The following is a 21,691-nucleotide window of genomic DNA, read 5'->3' as shown; positions in this document are numbered from 1 at the left end:
AGTAAATTGTGATGTAGACATACCCTCATTTCTGTTAGAGTGCAGGCTGCAATTTCCTCATGCAGCAAGTTAAGCTGCTGTCTCTGATAAGTGTAGGCAGTAGCAGGAGGTGGAGAGATTCTCCTGCCTGCAGCTAGGCACTCTGGGGGGCCCTGATGTTCCTGTGAATCCATCTTTTCCCTTCCTTTGCTCAGACAACAAAGCGATATTCAGGGTTATGGTATTCTTTATTCATACTTTAACGTGGCACAGTGTTAGTTTCTCTGACATTTTTTAGGATATGTAGTCCACCCCCTGCAGGTATGTCAGGATCTTTTATAAAGGCTGATGGGATGTCATCCAGATAAACAGGAAACCTGTAGGGAACACAATGGTTTGGTTAAGTTGATTAAAAATAACTGCATTAAAAACCTATGACCTAACAAACATGATGGAGAAACTCTAAGGTTTAAAGTTTAGGCTTTAAGTCATTGTGGCTCTCTTCAGGATTCTTGGAAAACAAGGAGCTCTGATAACTTGTTTATTGATCAAATAATGGAATGTTTTTAAAGCATAGAATTGGTGGCAGTTCAGGGATTTCCAAAACTCTATGCTCTGTAGTCAATCAGCCTTCTTATCAGAAGAAAGGGATGCTCAGAAATGAGCAGGAATTCAATATTCAGTAAGAGTAGGATGACTCAGGAAATCAAAGTCGAGTCCAGGACTAGTAAATGACAGTCAGGAATGGGAATCTTTGGTTCTGAAAGCTGTGCTGTGAAACTCTGCATCAGACTAAGAAAATTGCAAATACAGGACAGATCCTATGGCAAAACATTAGAAATGGTCTTTTTTCTATATTAAGGACCAGGGTACCAGATGCATAAAGAAATTTACAGAAGTAATCACCAATGAAAAGATTCTCATAAAGAATTGGTAGGTATTAAACTCCAAGGGCCTAATCCCACCAATTTTACATCAGTGGAACTTCACTAGGGATTTTCTCGGTAGACTGTAAGGATCTAAGGGTACAGTGTTGGTGGGTCTAGAACACAGTGCTGTGGGGATGCTGGGTCTCTGCACCCAAGGGTCATCACCAAAGGAGACAGATGAAGTAGAACCTCACCAATCCTAGAAGGTCGGGCGCCACAGGCACGACTATCAGAACACCCAAAACATGTGGTGATCTGATTGGCTCACACCCACTACATAAGCCAGGAACAGAGATGTGTGGGTTGTCTGAGCAGCTGTGCTGACCCTGTTGCTATTGCATTGGATCCTGCTCTTGCCTTTCTCCTGCATTCTGCATCCAGCCCCAGTTCCTCTTCTGCTCCCATCCTGTTCCGGGTTCTGTCCTGCCCTTGACTTCAGTTCCTGCCATGCTCCTTATCTTGTCTCTGACTCCTGCGTTTCCACTCTACTCTTGACCATTGGCTACCAGTCCCAGTGCTGACTCTGGCTCTGACCTTTGTCTTGACTCTTGACCCTGACTCCAGCTCCGACCGCTAGGTCTGACTGCCTATGCCCCAGTTCCTAATACAGACATTTTTACAAATGAGTATAGAATAAAGCCTCCAGTTTTTTTATCAACTTGAAAATATACTGCCTACTTTGGCCTTGGGTCACTTGTTGATAGGCACTACCATGTTTTCTTATTGCTATTGGAAGTAATACCTCTAAAGTTTTCACAGATTTAGAAGTGTCTTCACAGATTAGACATTACCTATTGTCAGATACTATGTGGTCTTTGTGAAATATACTGCTTTGACAAGTGATATTCCATGAAGTGTTACAGTACAATTCACAGATAGGTCTTGACTAGTTGTCCTATCTGACCACATCAAAATACCCTTGTATTGAGAAATACCCAAATGTTATGAACTGGAACAGCTCCTCTTCACTTACTGAAATAATCCTTTCTTATAAAATTTCACAGCAGAGAAGATCCAAGTCTAGAGTTGTTGGAGATGTCTGCTCCATAGGCCTAAATAAAACAGAATAGTGCAAGCTACTAAGGAAATAATGAAGCTGTCAGCTATCACATTGGGTGTGACATTGTCAGCAACCATGAAGTAGGTGGATGGCCTCAGGTGAAGATACTCTGGTGTAGGAAAAAGGCTTTGTATCTTGATACTCTGAAGAGTACAAATGAAAGACCTCATCTGATATGTTTGGAAAAGAAAAGAATCACTTTCTCCTAATTTACATTTTATGGGCTGGTGTAAATTAGACTAGCCCAATGGAAGCCATTGGAGCTTTCCTGATTTTGCACCAGCTTTGGATCTGGCCCACTATGTTTAGAAACTAAAAGATGGAGGAAAAGGCATGTGTGGGGCATGGGAAGACATAATAATATGACAGATGATGGTGTTTATTTGTTTGTTCACAGTTTGTAAGAGTCTCCCCTGGTGTAAGGCCCACCCTTAGAAAATAGAGTGTTCAGGTTATCCAGAGAGAGAGAAATATAGTTTGTCTTTTCTCCTAGCCTGATTATGGGGCAGCATGTAGCTGCAACACACCAGAAGGAGCCTGCAAGGGAACTGGGACTCAATCTGTCTCCAATGCCAGCTCCATTGCCCAACGCTGCCACTTTCTGGGCTGGAACCCCCCCTGCTCCCGTTGCAAAGGGAGGAAGGGAGTGTGTCATGGGAGGGAGCATTCCAAGAAGGCAAGAGAAGGGGAGGAGCTGTCCTGGAGCAAAGCTCCATTTCACCGGATTCTTTGCTCGCAGAAAGCTTTCCTCCAGCAGTATAAGTTAAAGCTTTCCTTTCCTACACTGGGGCCAGTGAACTGCAATCTGCTTCCTGCCAGACCCCTCCTCTACCCAAAATGTAGTTAGGAGCAACAGAAAATCAAGAAATTCACCCAGAGTGCTGACCCTCTGTTAGTGTGTTAGCAGAGGAGTATTTCCCTACTGATCAGTGGTTTGAATCATGCTAATCATGGCAGTGAATGCTCCATGGCAAATTCTGTGGTAGCAACTCTTAAATTCTACAGCAGTGTTAATGTATTCTATCAACCATTGCTCCTCCCCTCCACCAGCTACCCACTCAAACTCCCATACCTCCCACTCTAAACAGAAACAAATCTCCACACTAGAAAAGCATTAGTTTAAAATAATCATCGCTATGGGTTTTGAAGATTATTTTCATGGATGGTTCACCAGGCTACACTTCTGGGTTCCTCCTTCACTGGCTACAAGCTGGATGCCAAACTTCTGGGTTCCCAAACTCCTTGTTGCCTGGTTTCATGGAATAGCCTGAGGATGGTGTAGTGTAATACAATTAAATCCCTCTTCTGGAGAATGGTGGTCAGCCAGAGTCAGCTGCTGGCAGATCCTGTCAGGGTAGGAAGAAAGAAAACAAAATGTTGGGCTCCCGGCTGTAGCAAAATGGCAAATTCCACAGCAAAAATGCTGAATTTTGCCTCTGGGAAATGGCCAAATTCTGTGGCTGTGGAAAGGGACTATGTGGGCCCTGATTAAGATGGATAGGACAATTGACACCATTTGCAGCTATTGTGTCAGGCTTTCTGCAGACTTGGGCTGATGTCCCTGCATCAGTTCACAAGAGCTAGAAACATTTATTTAAAATGAAATCTAAGGCCATGGAGCACAATTCTGCAGCAAGAAGTAAATTCCACATAGTCATAGAATTGTCAAGTAAATGGGGTCCAAATTATAATAGGAATCCAGAAGAAAACCAAGAGTTCAAAACAAATAGACTTGCACCCTCTTCATTTTGGGGATTTAATTCTTTGTGATAGAAGCTCAACTTTAGGGTGAAATTCACCCTAAGGTGGAAGACATAACTGGCACATAGGGCTCTATTCAGGTCACGTCTTCTACAATGGGGTCAATGAATTTCACCCATAAGGAATAGTATGCAATGTTCAGTATTTGAAAACTAAGTAAGGAAAGAAGCTTGTTTTATAAGAAGGAGGAATAGGATGTTTTCCTTGGTCATCTGAAAGCAATAGGAAGTCATATTTTTTCATATTTCTAGTCAACAATTGAGTGATAGTAAAAATAATAATGTATGAAGAGTTAGCCAATGACAATAGTGTCAAAATTCACAATGAATATGATTCACAACAAATAATTTGACTATCAGTTTTGACTTACATTAATTATAGGAGGAGCAGGTAGCAACTTCTATATTTAGGTTGCTGTACATTTTACATTATAAAGATTCTTGACTCCTCTGTGTGGGTTTGTTTTTGTTTGTTTGTTTGAGACACTTGAATGCTTCCAATGTTTGCTGCAGAGCTTTGAAAATCTACAGGGGAAAAAGCAGTTGGGGCAGAGAAGTGCCTTTTCTTTGCCTGTGAATAGGGTTGCCAGTTTTGGTTGGATGTATTCCTGGAGGTTTCAACACATGACATAATCTTTAATTAAAGATTAGTATTCGATTCCTGGAGACTCCAGGACAATCTGGAAGGTTGGCCACCCTGTCTGTGAAATTCTATTCAGATTAGCTGAAATATACGCTGATTAAAGGAGCCATGCCCCCCATGAAAGCAGCAGTAGCACACATTGTATTGGGGATGGCTGGGAGTTCCTAGATCACCTGCAGCAGCAGGAGAGAGAGTTGAGCCAGCTACATGGACCCCTCTGATCTTCCCCCTGCCCCCATCTCCATCAGTGGGAGCACCAGATGAGGCAGTGGCTCCCCAAACATACGTTAAAGATTGTGAAGTGCTCAGATATAGTAATGGGGCTGTATAAATACCTTCGATAGTCCCGGGGCACTTCCCTTCCAGAGAGATCTGAGGCACCAGACCTCCCAGCACACGAAAATTAGGAAATACCAGATTTTTGCCTGTGCAGCCTTAAATTGGCCCCCTTTGTGCACTTTAATAAAGCCTTTAATTACTTGGTCATAGGAACTCTGCCTCATTCAGTGCACAGTTTGGAAGCACATGGGGGCAGAATTAAGGTTTACAAAAATTAACTTTTGGGCACTTCAGTTTTTCAACTTATAAAACTTTCTTTTGACTGAAGCTTTTTAAATGTAATCAGTAAATATAGAAAGACAGAACTGGTCATATTTCCATGAAGAAAAGGAAGAGAAACAGAACTGCAGAGTAAATGAGTGAAGTGTTGACATCACTGGGAGAAGAGTTAGGCCAACTCTAAGTGCTTTAGACAATCCCAGCTGTAGTTAGTTTTTATTCAGTACTTACTCAGGCAAAATTTCCAATGCAAAACTACCAGTGATATATCTGGGAGTTCTGCCTGAGTGACTAAAAACTGAGCAAAGACTTCAGGGAGTAGGTCTATAATTTTTAGGACAATTTAGGTGTGGGGAGAGAGGAACCTTGAATTGCCAGACCATGGCATAGTGAATGGAAAAGCAAAAAACCAGAAGTTTTGGTCTCCATTAAAATAAGAATATTTTAGAGGAACAAGTAGAAGGACAAGATATTAAATGAATAATCCCTTTAGCTCATGGAAATTTTAGAGATTAAAAAAATTCTGGAATCAATGAGCCAAAGCCAAATGTAATCAATGTTGTGGGAGGTATCACTAATTAAAAATGTCTAAAATTGCCACGTTGGTTTATATATAGAAATTCTCCTTCTCTAAATTAAGTTAGGTGACATTACATACAGTGAGGCAACAGAAGTGCTAAATCAAAACCCCAAATTAGCAGCATACTCTACTGGTGTTTTGCACTAGCAAATTAAAAGAACAAACAATCTCATCTTTGAATTATACAAATTAACAACCCAAAGTGGACTCCAGTGACATGTTTGGCAATTTTATAATAAGGATATTTTATGATTAATACTAACCTCCCCATATTTAGAATGAGATTGACTGGCTGATATTCTTTTAATTTCCAAATGGTTTTTTAACAATTTGCATCAAAACAGTTTTAGGGGCTGATCATGAATAGTCTGTTGGGCGGTTTAAGGGTTAATTTTAGTCTCCAGGATCTGGATAATTTTTACTATACCCTAGAGTGCTACTGCTTCATCTAGCAATGAGAATCCCACTCTTGCTGCTCTGTCAGTAGCCATTTCCACCATTTTAAATGATAACTGATGCTGAGAGGGAGCAAAAGATGCTATCTGTCCATCTCCTCCCGTGTCAAAGCTAGGTCTAGAAGTTAAATGCTGTAATTAGGGTTGCTTCAGTTTTCTTTCTCTCTACCATTTTGTGCCTTTAACAGGTATTAGATTGAAAGGAGACGCAGCCTGCCTCGGTGGAGGTGGGAATGGGGGCATATGTACATGTCGGGGTAGCCTCTTGAGATTCCCTCCATCCCTCATTTTTATGATTCTATGATCTACTGTTAACTCACTCTTGTGTCAAGTTCTAGGACCCAGCATGATGCAGAGGTGATCTGCTGACTCGTACTAGGATCCAGATGCCGTGAGTACTGTTGACACCAATCTAGGATATAAAAGAGCTTGGAAGTATTTATGAAGCAAATGGAAGAGATACCCACACAAAATTTGCCATAGATATTTATACACCCTGGCACAGCATATATGACATGAAAGGCATACCTAGGTTTCAATGCTACTCTTGCTGAGGTCAACAGTTTTGCTTTTGACTTCAGTGTGGGCCTCATTGGATCCCTGTGCTTTTGATAGTGGACTTGCATGTATAATTAGTTGAATATTATCAAGTAATGCTGTAAATCAGGTGTAATTTGATTGAAGTAAATAGAGATAATCTGGTGTAAAAATCTATCAGGACATATTGCATGATCATAGATTTGGTATATATCAAATTAGGCTTTCGATTTGATTCATGAAATCCAGGTCATTCTAAGTCCCCAAGGCCTCTCCTGGAAAACTGGGGAGTTTTTTGTTCCCTGTGTTTCCTGTGCAATAGTGTGTGTATACAGCTAATGAGCAGGCCTAGATGAAGCACATACTTTAAAATGATGAGTGCAAGCTCTGCTGAAAAAGAAGAAAATCAAGAATTAGAAAATTATTTTTGCTGCCTCTAAGGTCTTTATTAAATATTGTGCACAAAGAATATTAAACTGATGCCAGTAGCAGGTATAGCCTCTGGGTCACTCTAATTGACCAAGCATGGTTTTCAGCCTTAGCAGTTTTAAAATATGAAGTTCATTAACATTTGCATTCAGAGTCTGCATATAAGGTGCAGTAGATATTAGAGGGGCAGCACAGGAAGGCTTAAGATTTTCCCATGCTCTTGTGTTTAGACAGAATCAAATGGGCTTGAGTCTCATCTCACACCAATATAAAACATGAGCAATTTCATTGAGATCAGTGGAATTATACCGTCATAAAACTGATGTTAGTGAGATTAGAATTGGGCCCTGTTACTTTGAAATTTAAGCCTTTCTGAGTTCACTTAGGACCTGATCATGTGGGAGCTGAGTGTCTCCTAGAGAGTGAATGCCCTCAACTCCCCGAGTTAAGCACCTTGCAGGATTTGGCCCTTTAATAGGAGTTGAGCTTGCTGAGCAGCTCAGCACCTCACAGGATTAGGTCCTAAATGCTTCATCTAGCATCAATAGACATTACAAGCTAGTTAACAAGCTATCAGTTTAATATTATAAGCTTCCCAAATCAATGGAATTGCTGATCAATCAGGGAGAATAAAATAACATGTTTGGGGATATTCTGTTGTCAGTTATGGCCCAAACTGTGTAATTTATGGAACAGGTAGCACAATTCTATTGATAAATGAGTCTCTGTCATTTAGTAAATAGCCTGCAACTTGGAGAAAATTTCAGTTATACGAAGATAGTGTATGTTGGGGAAATCCTTTCCTCAGTGCAAAGCTGAGTACTTCAGATAGGCCAGAAAGCTCTCTGCAGAGGGGAAAAGTGGGAGGGAATCTACCTGACTCTCAAGGCTGGGGAGCAGCATTAGAGTTGCCCCTAATGGCCCAAGTACCTTCTATGCCCCTAGCACTCACTCTTAACTCTGTGAAGGTAAAAGGATAGAGCTGCCCCCCACCTCCCCCCGCAAGCAACCCTGTTGTACAATTGCAGTCATAAATTTGTCCCGCTGTCTCTTAAAACTAATTAAGTTGTTGGGCCCTACAACTCCTATTGGCAGGCTGTTCCACAACCTCACCCCTATGGTGGATAGAAACCGTCTTCTGATTTCCAGCCTCAATTTGTTCATGCACAGTTTATATGCATTTGTTGTTTGCCAGCATTATCTTTTAGCTTAGAGCACTTCACCCTCCCCTAATGTATTTAACCCCCCCCCCCCATGTATTTATAGAGAGCAATCATATCCCTTCCCGGCCTTCTTTTTGTGAGACTAAATAAGCCAAACTCTTCTAGTCTCCTCTTACAAGACAGGCCCTCCATTCCCCTGATTATGCTAATTGCTCTTCTTTGCGCCTGTTCCAGTTTAAATTTGTCTTTCTTGAACATGGGATGACCAGAATTCCAGATAAGGTCTTACCAATGCCTTGTACAATGGCATTAATACTTCTCTATCTCAACTGCAAATGACTTATCTAATACATCCTAGGATCACCTTTGCATTTTTCACAGCCTCATCACATTGGTTGCTCATAGACATCCTCTGATTGACCAACACACGCAGGTGTCTTCTCTCTGTCATTACTCCTAACTGATGACCCCCCCACCTTATAGCAGAAATTCTTATTATTAGACCCTATGTGCATGACCTTGCACTTTGTACTATTGAATTTCATCCCATTTCTGTCACTTCAGTCTTCAAGGTCATCCCTTATTGCTCTTAAATCCATGGTACGCCCACATCTTGAATACTGCATACAGATGTGGTCTCCTCATCTCAAAAAAGATATACTGGCATTAGAAAAGGTTCAGAGAAGGGCAACTAAAATGATTAGGGGTTTGGAACGGGTCCCATATGAGGAGCGATTAAAGAGGCTAGGACTTTTCAGCTTGGAAAAGAGGAGACTAAGGGGGGGATATGATAGAGGTATATAAAATCATGAGTGGTGTGGAGAAAGTGAATAAGGAAAAGTTATGTTCTTATGTTCTTATCCCGATCTTCCTGTATAATATTCCAATCCCCCTTCAGTGAACATCTGTGTCCCTGTGAGTGTCTGAATGTCCACTCATACAAAGTATAATGTCAGCCAAACTGAGGTAGATGGCATTCTCAAAATAAAAACAGCTAATGTGCTCACTTGAATGTCCTTGGGAAATTGTTCAAACTCTGTAGTATTTTTACATGTACTTATAACTCTTCTTAAGTATCAGCATTGATAAATGCAGCTGTTTTTTCCTTTAAACCTTTCCAGTTTCAGAGTAATCTTATGGATAATGACCTATTCTTATTTTCTAACCTTGCAGTTTTTCAAAACTTTGATATAATCTGTGTGCTATTCAGAAATTCTCAGGGAAAAAAAAGAATAAATTTGACTGAACAAAAGTCTAGAAAAGAGATTGGATTTTTACATTGGCTATTGGTTAAAATAACAGGAGAAATAATAACTAATAATGTTCTGAATTGAAAACTAGCTCTGAGAGTCTCATTAAAGCCTTAGCTGCTTTAGGCTTTCCCTTCTCTCACCTACCTCCCACTGTTGACCTATGAGTCACCAACTATCTCAGCTTCATCTGAAATCTTTATTAAATTATTTTAAACCCCAAAGCCCTATGTGATAAGAAAAACAACTGATCAGATTTATTTTTTAAATGACATTCATTTTTAGATAATAGAAATTTTAATTTTGCATAACTATAAATCTATGCTATATAATATGCATATTTGTTTAGTTTAAAATCTGTGATTTATGGAAGAATTTTAGTGCTCTTAATAGAGAAAATCATGATAAATAAATGATTTTTTTTAATGATAAACAACAATAAACACAGTCCAGTTAAAGCCCTTTCAGAGGGATAACTAGAGAACCTTCCAAGGTTTGCAGGGTATCTGTCTCCTTACGTTGAACAAGATTAGAAAATCCATTTTCTCCTATTTTTCATGCCACTCTAGCTGGCTGTTGATTTAAAATAATCTTTAGGTAGTAATATAAAAATAAAGTTTTGGCATCATCTTGTCTGTTTTCCCTTAATCCCTGGGCCTTAATCATTACCTCTACTTTTTTAATACTTACGCCATGTGAGTAACGTTGCGTTTGTAGGTTGCCTCATTGAACTCAATGGGACGATCCCTATGAATAAAATTACTCACATGTTTAAGTGTTTGTAGAATCAAGATCTATATAAAATGATATGGATATTTCATCTGCTATATCACTGTCCAATATGGTCAATGAGAAATTGTAGTATGTGGAATGCCATTCTTCTTTTTCTCAGTTTCCCTCATTCTATTTCTCTGAAATGGCGCCAAGTTTCGTACATTATTTTAGGATACAAAGTCTTTTTTAACATGAGAAGATCTCTGACGTAATTAAATAAAAAAGCTTTTTCAAAAGAGAGTATCTATGTATTCCTCCTCACTATTGTAGCATCAGAGCACCTCACAGCCTTTAATGTATTTATCCTCACCACATCTGTGTGGTAGCAGTGATATTAGCCTCTCTGTGTCTCAGTAAAATGGGATAAGTGATTTGCCCAAGATCACACAGGAAGTCTATGGCAAAGCAGAGAATTGAAACTATATCTCCTAAGTTCCAGACCAATAGACCATTCTTCCGCCTTTCTTCTCTAGACTGTGGAATGGTGACTTGGTTTAAGAATGAGCCAGAAACTTTTGTAAACATTTCCAGAACCAGGGAACGATATTTATGATGTCATCAGCAGAATGCATGCTGGGTTGTTTAAAAGAGCAGGAAGATAACAATAGCTGAGGGAATGATACTTCATAACATTGTAATCCATCTGAACCAGTACCTGGTAACTTTGTTTTGCAAACTGAGTTAGGCCTCAGTCCAGGAAAGCACTTAAGCAGATGCTTAATTTCAAGCACATGAGTAAATCTACTGTAGTGAATTAACTTTAGACATGTGAAAAGTCTATTCATGAGCTTAAGAGCTTTGCTTAATCAGGGCCTTAATCACCACATAGTCTTTGTGTCTTCATCAACGGGTAATCAGACTGGACCGTTTTATAAACATTTTTATAGAGCACCTTTTAAATATAGACCGATGTCACACGAGTCACAGACAGAAGGCACAGCCAAGAAGAAGAGGAAAAGATCAATAGTAGTACCAAAACATAACTTTTTCCCTCTGTGAACTAGAGAAGTTTATATACCAATATGTGTCTTCTGCCCCTAACAGGCTATTCTTGCCTGGTCTGAACTGGAATTCTGCCACAGCAAACAGTTTTCTTTGCGTGATAATTAAGTGAAAGCTGGATGTGATTCAGCATTGCATTTTAGGATAACCTTTACTTAAGAAGAATTCTGACTCTGATTATCTGTTAAGGTTACATCCTGTACATCGAACAAAAATGGAATCAATTGCACCCATTGTGTCTCCTTTTATAAAAAGCACCCCTCAAAAACAAGCCATAATCCTCCTTGGAACCAAGAAAACCTAGTCCTACAACTGACCTATCCTGACTAGCTGAGCTCTCCCGCTTCTTCTTCCCCTGATATTTATTCTTTGTCTCCTCTAAGTATCCCTGCTGTTCATCCCCCCCTTTATTTCTCATTTCCTCCACTCTCCCCTTTACTCTGTCGTCCTCTCACTCATGCTCTTTAGGGGATGTTACTATATAAGAGACAGTCTCTCTTGTCTTCTCCATATCTGATGTATCTCCTCAGCTTTCTTACTTGTGCTCAGAAATGGGGACATACTACTTCCATACTCCACAATCCTTACTGGCTTCAAGACCTTTTTGAATCCAATATATAGGGTGAAATGAGGTAAGAGAGGAAACTATCAGATTTGCTTGTAAGTTATAGTGCTGGTGCTGGGAATTTCAAAACTTCACATGCCCCTATCGCAATAATAATATATCCATGAAATTCTGCTGGTGTCCTAAGTAGTTTCTGTTCGATAAAGTTTTGAAAGCTAAAACCTGTCTTTGAAATCCCCCTCTCATCAAAAAGTCTTATCCACAAAGCTCTAAGCATTTTTTTAAAATAAAGCTTTGATTTTATATACTCTGTATCAGAGAACCCAGATTTAAGGAAGTTAATGTATATGCCTACTTTAACAACCTAGTTAGACAAATGTATTTTCCACTGTAGCTATTGATTTGTAAATAATTAGAACACAGTAAAATATGGCTGTAGCCCACTGCTGTCTCTGTTTCCCTGATGTAAGTTACCAAAACAATATAGTGTTTTAAAATTAATTATTTGCAAAGGTCAACATAATTTGTGGGGCATATTATGCAGATCAAAGGACTTCAGTGCTTCTCTATATTTCTAAAAATGCAGATAGTCTCAATTGCTGACCTTCAAAAGACCATATTTGACGTCACCAAGTCCTCCTAAAATGACTCCCCGCTCATTAGGTTCACAGCACAATACATTTTCTAATCCTCACACCCAAGTAGATGACACTGTTGTTTTGTAGACTGCTGCCCTTTCCAAGCAGAGATCCACTTTATCTATGATTAAGCACCACCATGGAAAAGGCAGATGTTATCGCTCTATCAAATGCCTATTATAAACTTCCTCCGATTCCAAAGTAATCAGAACAGCAGAAAAAAAGAGCAACTAAAAGTATATCAGCAAAATCTGTTCAAGAGATTCTAAGGAAAAAATGGAGAGACTTTGTATTGTTACAATCTAGCTGTAAAAACATAGCCATTATGTGCTGAGCAGAGGGCAGCAGATAGTTGCACTGCCCTGGGAGCAGGGAGGGAAGAGTCACAATTTCCTCTTGTTTTTTCGAGCAATTAAGTATTTCTGCTACTGGTTTAAAACAACTTCTCTCTCCATGCTAACTACCTGCCTAGTCCTTCCCCTCCCTCTGAGATGGGTGGCGAGTAGATCTACAAAGGCTTCCTTCACTTCACCTGTACTCAGTGTGCACTCAGGTAGCCCTAGGAAGTATCATAAGGACAGGTCTCAGTCCTGACCTTATTTGTTATTTCCCAGCACAGACAGCTTGATCTTGCAGCAAACTGTGCCATTATCTCTGGTCTGTGTCAGGAACTCAGCTACATCTAAGCTTGATTACCTACCAACTCAATGAGCTTGACTTGGCCCAATAAACCCTTACTAAGTGACCGTGCTCCCTGATTAGTTAGAAGAGCCAAGACATTTCCGTTTAAGCCCTGACGCAACAGCAGCATAGTGGATGTTCCATGCCTGCAGCTGAGTCAGACTTGCTTCCTGGCCAGCGCTTGCTCCATCCCTTTCCTGCTCCACTCCAGCCCCAGTCCTTGCCTACCTCTGAACTCCTGATACCGACCACAACTCTGGCTCACCCTTCGGTTCTGACTGCTGGCTTCAACCCTTGGCTCGCCTCTTGACCATGCCACCGGGTCTGCCGTCTGATTCTGCTCTGACCACCAGGCCAGACTCCTGGTCCAATCACTAGGCTGCACTGCCTGCCCCTGAGTGTGTGGCTGCCAGGGGAAATAAAGTAATTGTGAGAAACGAACAAAACATGAAAGTCATGTAATTGATCAGAGTCTATAATAAACATTACGAGGGGTTTCTATCTCTTTTAATACCTTGTTTCCCTTTACATTACATGTGCCTATATAGCTTTGTGTTGAAATATAGATGTTCTAAAATAAAATGTGGGCTCTGTCTATAATTCAGATGTCATCGTATAGTGGCTAGGCAAGGTGGCAAGCTATGATTCCTGTGACTGCTGCTACCAGTTATTTTACTAAAATTATGAATTGTGCACACAGCTTGTCTACACTAAAGCAGCCTGTTATTACTCTTATTCTATCCTCCCCAAGGTTTACTCATTTTGGAGTGCATGCTCTTTGAGGCAGGGGCTGTCATTGACTGTGTCTGTACAAGGGCTAGCACAGTGGAGCCTCCATTGCGGCCTCTAAGCATGAGCACAGTATAAATGTTCAATACTGATACAAATCACAAACATAATAAAATGCTAAGTGGAACTATATACTTTATTCCCATGTATATTCAACTGGGCTACAGTAAAACTTTTTTTGTAGAACTGGATCTCAGCAGAGAGGACTGTAGAAGGCCTAAGGAAAGGGAGACAGGAGCCACATGGAATGTAGATTAGGATAAATTGGGTTTGGCAGAGGCTGAATATTTTGTAATAATAGTATTTACTAGACATAAGTATTGTGAGCACAGTTGTGCCATTCTTATTCACAGTGAATTGTACCTTGCTACACACACTGTCCTATTGATTTCAGAGAGACTAGTCCTATGGTAAGATACTACTCACTGTGAATAAGGATGGCCCGGGCCCTAGATAAGTTCCATTTTCATACAGGTTATAGTTTTCCGATTGGTTTCAAAAAATCCCCAAATGGTAGGATATGATTTAGCTTTGCTTTGGAATGTGTGAGGACTTTGTCACATCATCAGTAAGTACATATTATGTTTGCAAATACTAAAGTGTATTTGTTTAATCATACCTTATGTACTTTAATCTCCTGATTTACATTGAACCTCCTCTGTAGTAGAAGAAGACTGGGCTCTTTCAGGGCGGGGGGGCGGGGGGGAGGAATTCATAAATGATTGTGATCATATTCAGTCCTTAGCATAGCCTGTTGTGCTCAGACAATGCATTTCATACAGTATGTTATGACCGAGTGCTGTCTTGAAGACTTTCTGATGAGGGTTTTAAACCAGTCTAATCCTCTTATATTCCCCATGCTGCTGTGAAATTTCTCTCCTGGCCCCCATCATTCTCCCTTTTTTCTCTCCTTCAAACCCTTTCTGTCACTGCCTTCACCAACTGCAGTTGAGATGAGAGCGATGAGAATGCTCCCTAATAATTCTTGTTCTTATGCTGAGGCTCACCAGTGGATCAAAGAAACTAATTGGATTTCTTGGTCCTATCTCAACTTCCTCATGTTATCCCGTTTGATTCTGATTCTTTATCAGTTCCTGTAGGCACTGTGATTAAATGTTCCAGGCACTCATCTTGGTTTTCAAACTGTATAGCCCTTATCTGGGATCCAGTCTTCTTCTTTTGACCAATTCATGCTGGTTGGTGAGCACTTCTGGCTCTTCCAGCTGTCTGACTTCTCTTCGCCTTTCCTTTAACTTTCCCAAGTTGCTTTGGTGGGTGCAGGGCATAACAATCATAATTGTATTTGGGTTTCTGGCACATGGATTCATTCATTTGGGGTTGAAATCCAAAAGTTATTCCTCAGGATTTACATAGTCCTTCCTAGTTTAAAAATCTCAATGAATTTGACATACTAAGGACTTGGGGATTTGCTTTGGTCCACTGTAATCTGAATTTTAAAATAGCGCCTTAAACCTGTTGCTGAAATTATCTGTACCATTATCCATGTATAAAAATAAAGGTTAGATTCTCCATTTGGCTAAGTCCACTGAATACTGCTTAAGTGCAACCAGGTACTTGTGCCCCCCCTTCCAACACAAACACTTGAAAAAGTATGTCTATTAAAATAACAAGGAAAAAAGGGGACTAGTTCCATGTGGTCTTTAATTCCCTTGTATTAGGCTAACCCTGGGAAATGTGACATTTCCTGAGCTACACCAAAGCTAAGGCTGTGACTTAGCCCACAGATGTGTGCAGTCAGTGAGTGGGCAGCAGTCCAGAATGGTCTTGCCTAAAGGGTAACTGCACATCAGTTAGTTTATCTGTGTCTCCTGCTCCCTTTATCCAGCTCACTGTGACTGAAGCCTCTCGTCATTTGTATGTTGTGCCTCTTCTGAAATCACCCTCCCTGTAGGCCCATAGCTGCCCAAGGTCAATGTCTAGAGACAACAAAGCAATCTCCGTGGACAAATAAAATAAACTCTTTCTGCTAAAATAGTGCTATTTATTTATTTATTTATTTATTTATTTAATGTCTATTAAATTACCCTAACGCACACATGCACTATTAAAATCTACGGCCACCTATAGACTAAAGTCACTGCAAATGTGCTCTTAACTCCTAAAGTAATGTTCATGGTACTATATATATACCCCCTGATCTCCCAACATCCCTGAGCCTAAGGCCTAAGAAAATAGATGGCCCTATGCTGTGCCTTAATTGTCAGTGACTATAATCACTGACAGGCTGACAGACTCAGGTCATGGGAAAAGTGATTTCAGAGTAGAAGACCCTCCACTAGGAACAATCTTCCTTCCAGCCCCCCAGATGTTTACATCTAGGGGCTTTCTAGCCTCAACTATTGTAGCAGCACACAGGGAGAAAATTCACATACAAGTACTTGGTGCAGGGGCCAGGAAACTTCACAATGCTTCCCCATGGAGTTTCCTCTGAATTATTCCATCAGTGGACTCAAGGTTTGTTCTCCACAGAAAAAACATGGGATCTGACCAACAAACCTTGCCAACTTCCTAAACCCCAACTAAACCTCAGGCATCTACTGGCAGCCCTGTGTCTGCATCAGTTGCCTCCTTAGCTTTTGCACAACAGAGAAGGCCCATAAAGAGAGTGAATATATTAAGTGGTTTCCTGTAGAATAAATTACTGTACTGTCCTCCCTATCTTATAGGTGCCAGGGGGACATGCATGTTCCCCTGGCCTCACTCCCAGCCCATATACTCCGCAAGATTAAACATGAGTTCAAACCATAAAATTCAGACCCGGATTTCAGTTGTCTGAAAGTTTGGATTTGTTTGTTTATTTCAGAGTAAACAGAGAGTGGCCTGCTGCAAATTTGAGATTGGATCTAGTTTTGGACCCCCAGATTTCAAGGGCATTTAGACTTGAGATTTTGGTTCATGTCTAGCTCTAGTCATAGCTGATAGGCTCTTAGGCCTGACTTTTCTGTTTGTAGCACAGAAATCTTCACTTAGGTCAGCAATTCTATCACATTTAAAGTTCCACTTAGAACAGCCATGTTGGACGTGAACAATCTCATTCACATGTTTGACTTCTAGACCTCACCAGCCTCAACTGTGGAGCAGCCTCAACTCCCACTGATGGCAAGCTTCTTGCAGAAGGTTCTCTGTACATTGTAGGATCAGGCCCTCAGGCCTTACTCTGGCAAAGCTCAGTCAATCACACCCTCTGGCACTACTGTTGAGGCTGTGTCCATGTTTCAACTTAAAGATTTAAAAACAACATGAAAGACTTTTCTCTCACTGGTTGTAATAACTCCTTGGAAGTGTGAAACTAAAGGGTTTAAGGACTTTACTGTAGCTAACGAAACCAAGTTTTTAAGCACAGATGTGGTGTTCTACTGTTTTATACTGTATTGAGTGAATACAGTATAAAATACATGGTTATTTGTCCATGAAAGCTTCCTCCTCACAGTGCAGTTGTGAGGATAAAATCCATTAATGTCTGTGAGGTGATGAGGGCCATATGGAGTACATACATAGGAGGGAGATCATTATTTGTTGTTAAACACCTGATAGTATATTAGGTAGTGTGCAGAAAATGGTAAGGACACAGACTGTGTCCCAGAAAGTTATAACCTAAGTGGCACAACAAGTTAGAATAATATTAAAGCAAGGTAGAGAACAGGAGCCAGGCACTGCAGTAACATGATGGGGTTTCTCAGAAACCTGTCAGTAAGTTGTGCAGACATGGTGGTAGTTTGTCAGTAAAAGGAAAATTCTTAATAATAATAACAGAGACATAAGCATGGCCAAGTTTGTTGGCTTCATACTAGCTGTGTCACCCTGTTTCTTATGGAAATGTACTCTAGGGGATTTTACCCACACAACAAATATAATTCACATGAAAATTCAAAATAAAAGACAGTGTGCGTGCCCCTCCCATCCCGTCGCCCCCCCCCCCCCCCCCCCCGCCAGTCCCAGGAGAATGATAGTGCCCCTAGGAAAAGGCTCCTGTATATAACTGGATATAATAGTTAGACTCCATGTTGTTTTTAAAAGATAGGCTCCTATGCTGCAATGGGAAGTCAGTAGGGCTCTTCAGTCCATACACATTGCTGAATCAGGCCATACAGAGCATTGAACAATCATTCCAATGGGTAGATTAGAATAGTGGCATGAGTCACAGGGGAAAAAAAGGGTCTCGTTCTGGATGTGAAAAAAGAGCATTCCCAGACACCCAAATGAGCAGAAATAGTGATTGAAATATTAGATGCTATTCTAAGCTATAGGAGATGCTTTGCCTGGCTCCCTGCAGACACATTTGAAAATGGAAGTATCCCTCTAGGTCATCTGTCAGGGATAGATATTATGTACATGTGTGTCTATATTACATGGGGTAAAATCATATGATGCACAGGTTAATTAAAGCACTACAAATAACTCAGCTGTATGGACTGATACTAAACAGGAGAAAATGTCAGTTTCTTATTGAGGGAAATAATATAGTAAGGACACCGCTTTTCTGCTGCAGTTGTACACATAGACTAAGATAAATATATCCAGCCCTGCTCTGAAGTAGTGGCTAGAGTGAGTGTAGCTTTGCCCCCCAGGCACATGCAAGCAACACAATCTCTTCTGGGATGAATCAGCACCACTGTGAAGAGTGGTACCAAGAGTAGACAAGATCATTATTCTTGTTTGTGTCTATGCAAAAGGAAAGCCATGAAAGTTAGTCATAAAAGATACCTAGAAACTGAAAAATATAAAAGAAGGACTAATTCACTAGACAAACTGTTCACTAGACACACATAAATAAAGTCATGGAGAAGGAGGGAGGAACTTACATCCTAAATATTCCTCCAACTCACCCAGTGAGTCAATGTGGTAGAAACAGTAGAGCTGTGGGTGCTCAGTTCAGACCAACTGCATGGATATCCATTAGAAAAGAGAGACACAATGTTAATTCATTTTAATGGAAATAGGATTTGTTCATTATTTACTAGGAGTCCAGCTTTGCTAGGCTATTGATCACATCATCATGCAGTATAACATGTTGTCTCGTTATAAAGCCTCAGTAGTAATAGTCTTGGACAATAGTCCACAGTTTTACAGGAGAAAAACATTAAAACATTTTATCAGAGTTCAACCGTTTTATTTGCCACTGTCACATCAAGCAAATGACCAAGTAAACAGAAGATTGCTGTAAGACTGCAGAGAAAAGAATCATAAAATAAATCAGGTCCTTATTTGGCTTCACTGGTCATCATACAGCAACATTAGTATTGGGAACATGCAGTGCAAAAGAGATGTATTTACAGAAGGTACAAAAGACACGTACTGAAAACTCAAGAGATGCTTAAAGTTCAACTCTACTTTATTAAGTAATACAAGTGCAAGGGCCTAAGAAGGTTCCAGGAGCTGAACTCTATAACCATAAAAAGACTAGTGGCACCGACTAAGAGATTAATTGCAAATATGTATCCAAAACAAGGGTAAAAAAATCAGTAGACTTAATGACATTTTCCAAAGCACTCAGCATTGGCCTAACTCTCCCCCCAAACACTGAGTGGTTGGCATTTGGTCCAGATAAATATGCAATATCTTGTTTATCAGGAAATCTCACACAAAGTAGGTATCTCAAGAGAGTCACAGTGCTTTTTGGAAATACTTTATAGCAAGAGCAACATTTTGTTACTTCTACTACCATCCAAACCTGAAAGTGAAGAGGCACTAAAATGAAAAACAGAAACCTGAAAAGGTTAACCAATTTTTTTCTGAGTTTCATTGAAAGTTTGGTTTGACCCCATAAAATGGGAGGCAATGGAGAACCACGCCTCGAGTCTAAATCTGAAAGTGAAGATTTTGTGGTTAGAGTTTCATTGGATAAGCTGGGCTTATAACATCAACTGGATAAAAGGAGTAGCTGAATTTAGCTCAAGTAGAAGTTATAGGCTTGATTACTGGGTAATGTTCTATGGTGTGTATCATGCAGGTGGCCAGACTAGACGATCAGAATTGTCCCTGTGGCCTTAAAGTCTATGTATGAATGTGTGTGTGAACAGCCACTTAAACTGTGGTCTCCAGGCTTGCTGCCTTTAATGTCTATGGCAAAATTCCCATTAACTACAATGGTAATAGTAGCAGGCTTAATAAGGAATATGTAAACAGCATGGGGGGATGCAGTGGGAAAACTGAAAGAGCAAATGGCTTGACAGTTAATGAACAGGACTGGGGGTATCAGTGGAACTTAAAGTAAGCAGGGGGGTCGAGCTATGACATAGCTTGGTGAAAAGAAGGAGCCTGGAAGTGGGAGAGAAGAGGAAAGGCATCCTGGAGGAAGGGACAGTCTGGAGATAGGAAGGGCTGGAAGCAGAAAGGGATATGACTTAGAAGGGAAAGGAAAGGACAGGACAGGATGGGAAAGCAAGTCTGCTAGAGAGTGGCTCTGAGAAGTAGAACCCAGTAGTAAATGGAGAAAATTCAAAATGAATGAGGTGGTAAAGAAGAAAATAGAGAGTGAAAGTGATAGAATCATTTAATTCCTGAAGCTGAGTGAACAGCAACTTGGCCACAGTTAGATGCAGTCCAGGAGGCACCTCGACTGAGCAAGCATGATCCTTTTAGTTGCTGAGCATCTTTTGTGAGGCTCTTTGCACTCTCCAACTGCCACTCACTTCAGTGGGAGTTGAAGCAGCAGATCACCTTTCAAGATCATGCTCACTAGAACGTGGGGGTGCTTAGCCCCTGTAGGCCACAGAAAACACAATTGCATGTACACTAATGCTGCTTTTGAGAGAATATTTGTGTGCCCTGTAAGAGATATAGACAAAAACTTCTCCTGGATGGGTCACTTGGGCAACATTCCTAGCATCCTGTTAGACTGGGAAGCTGATGTCTGAGTGAACCCAGGTCTAATAATGAAGTGAAGATGCAAACACTGTCTTATTCTGCCACCAAACTAATGGTATTTGTATTCACCAAATTTAATAAAAACTTGTAATCGGTGAACAACTAAAAACTGACACAGAATACCGGGATTTAGTGTTCGAATGACTCATGCAGTAACTTTATGATTTTGCTCTGTGCTTTAGAAACTAATCTCATAATCACATGCAATTATTTTAAATATTTTATAAACTGCAGTGAATTTCCTAATGCTGTTTGCTAATTATGCAATATAATTTCTAGAAAGATTTGCTGAATGTTGTAGTATATATAGGATGAGTTATTTATCACCAAAAGATTGTGAAGAGATCCTTACTCCTATAAATAGGGTCACAAATGTTATACACATAAGTTTTCACTTGAGATTTTCTTTTTCTAACCTAGATATCAAGTTTTTATAAATATCTTGATATGTAATATGAATATTGTATTATTAAAATGCCAAATTATACAGGTTGCTGTATATAGTATGTTCTATACGTGCAAAACAAAGGTAGCAGATTATCCTTTTAAACCATTAGCCTTATTTACATTATAGGAATGCCTGGAGGCCCCAACTGAGACAGGGACCCCATTGTGCTAGGTGCTATACAGACACAGAGCAAGAGCATGAATAGAAAAGAGCAAGACTAAATAGGTTAGACAAAGGCTGGGAGAGAAACAGATGTAGAGAGATAAAGTGACTAATACAGGATCACACAGCAGGTCAGTGGCTATACTGGTAATAGAACCCTTAGAAGCCTTAGACTCCCACTTAATTCCATATTATTATTATTATTAATTCCAGTAGTGCCAAAGGCTCCGATCGGGATAGAGTCATCAGGATGCTGTGCACTCAGCAAACATAGAGAGAAGACAGTCCTGAAGTGCTTACTCCCTGACTAAAGCAAGGTACAGCAAGCAAGTATAGCAAATAGTTGGAGGATAGGTCATAGAGTTACCACCAGATCATCTAGTTTGACCTCCTGTATATCA

The 21,691-nt window shown here is 40.3% G+C and overlaps 1 long non-coding RNA gene across 1 annotated transcript; it reads right to left on the bottom strand.

Annotated features, from left to right (window-relative positions):
* Window positions 1-3,164: 3,164 nt before the first annotated feature.
* On the bottom strand, window positions 3,165-18,679 carry LOC141990016 (uncharacterized). Its single transcript, XR_012640049.1, has 3 exons — window positions 18,616-18,679; window positions 6,285-6,376; window positions 3,165-3,314 (listed from the first exon to the last, which is right to left on the bottom strand). It is a non-coding gene; the product is annotated as an uncharacterized LOC141990016 (long non-coding RNA).
* Window positions 18,680-21,691: the final 3,012 nt, after the last annotated feature.

The sequence above is a fragment of the Natator depressus genome, chromosome 6 (genome assembly GCF_965152275.1).
Source record: "Natator depressus isolate rNatDep1 chromosome 6, rNatDep2.hap1, whole genome shotgun sequence".
Taxonomy (NCBI): Eukaryota; Metazoa; Chordata; order Testudines; family Cheloniidae; genus Natator; species Natator depressus.
Note: the sequence above shows the minus strand (reverse complement) of the source record. Positions and strands in the feature narration are given on the sequence as shown.